At 37.2% G+C, this 1,394-nt stretch overlaps 1 non-coding gene across 1 annotated transcript; it reads left to right on the top strand.

Annotated features, from left to right (window-relative positions):
• The first annotated feature begins 990 nt into the window (after positions 1–990).
• Trnaa-ggc (transfer RNA alanine (anticodon GGC)) lies at positions 991–1,063 on the top strand. The gene has a single exon. It is a non-coding gene; the product is annotated as a tRNA-Ala (tRNA).
• The last annotated feature ends 331 nt before the right edge of the window (positions 1,064–1,394 follow it).

The following is a 1,394-nucleotide window of genomic DNA, read 5'->3' as shown; positions in this document are numbered from 1 at the left end:
AGAGAAGGAAATTATTATGAAATATAAGTTATCATATAAATTTGCATTTTGACCAAACACTGGTTTGTGCGTGGGACTCGATGACAATATTAATAAGTGGTTTTTAACTTGAGTAAAACAAAGTGAAGCAAAAACTTTTTTCCCAGGAGATAAAGTTCTGAAATAACTTCCAAAATAAATATCAAACACCCACCACAGAAACAGGAGGTGATGATATTTAGGCTTGAAAATCTTTTTTTTTTTTATGAAACATTTGGTACAATTCAAAGAAAATACTTACATGTTTGAGACTTTGGAAAGAAATACGCATATTAAGAAAAACTGGAAGAACTGGCTAAAATTGGAAATAGTCATGTTGGACTGGTGGGACTATGGAGGGGTCCTTCCCTCCCTAAATTTTATGAATTGTTGTAATAAAAAGAAAATGGCTCAATTGTGCTTTTGGTCTAGGGTTTGATTGATTGGGTTGGGAGTGCTGTGGGCGCTTCTTTTTTGTCTGAAATGGTCTAGTGTTTGCAGAAGCTGTTTTGAGTTTTTATTAAGACCTGGAGGAAAAGAAGAGGGATATATACGTGTGTGTGCCTTTGTGTGAGTGTGTGCAGTTATTTCTTATAAAGCTGCCTTTTTTTTTGCTGCATTAAAGAGGATATTTTCTTTGTACACATTCTTTCTCCCCTTTGCCCACTTTCTGGGACAACTTGCTGGAAAACATCTCAAGTCAATAAAAGACCTTCAGGTCATAAGTGAATGTTTTCTTGTTCTGTATTGTTACCTCCAAATTTGTAAAAGCAATGTCATATTCTTCAGATATACGCACAATTACTACATCTTCAGCAAACTTCCTAATACATACTAGTAGGTTAAGGTAATTTTCAAGTCACTTGTAAAGTTAAATAAAAATATAACACTTTGTTTTTGTATAAGCAGTTCTCTACAGATAGTCATTGTAGGACAATAAATTGTGACTTTAAATTTAAAAATAATCGGCTGGGGGGTATAGCTCAGTTGGTAGAGTGCTTGCCTGGCATGCACAAGGCCCTGGGTTCAATCCCCAGCACCCCCCCCCAAAAAAAAATGCATAAAATTGGGAGATAAGGTGATAGTATTGAAGAGTGAATAAAATAGGGAAATATGTGTTCAAATTCTGATTTGGCTACTTGGTCTCAGCAGGTTTTAGCCTCAGAGTCCCCATCTGTGCAATGGCCATACTATTCTTTGACCTGAAAGATTAATGTGAAAATGTGTTAGAAGGGACTGGCTGTTACTGAGTGTCATTTCATTGTTGCCCTCTCTGCAAACCACAGCTCTGCTCACCAAGCCCCACCTCCTGTTGTTAGGGCTCCCTCCAGCTCATTTCCTAGCTGACAAAAGGACATTTCAGCCTGTCTAGTCCT

The sequence above is a fragment of the Urocitellus parryii genome, chromosome 10, assembly GCF_045843805.1.
Source record: "Urocitellus parryii isolate mUroPar1 chromosome 10, mUroPar1.hap1, whole genome shotgun sequence".
Classification (NCBI taxonomy): domain Eukaryota; kingdom Metazoa; phylum Chordata; class Mammalia; order Rodentia; family Sciuridae; genus Urocitellus; species Urocitellus parryii.
The sequence above is the reverse complement of the archived record's forward strand: the minus strand, read 5'-3'. Positions and strand labels throughout refer to the sequence as shown.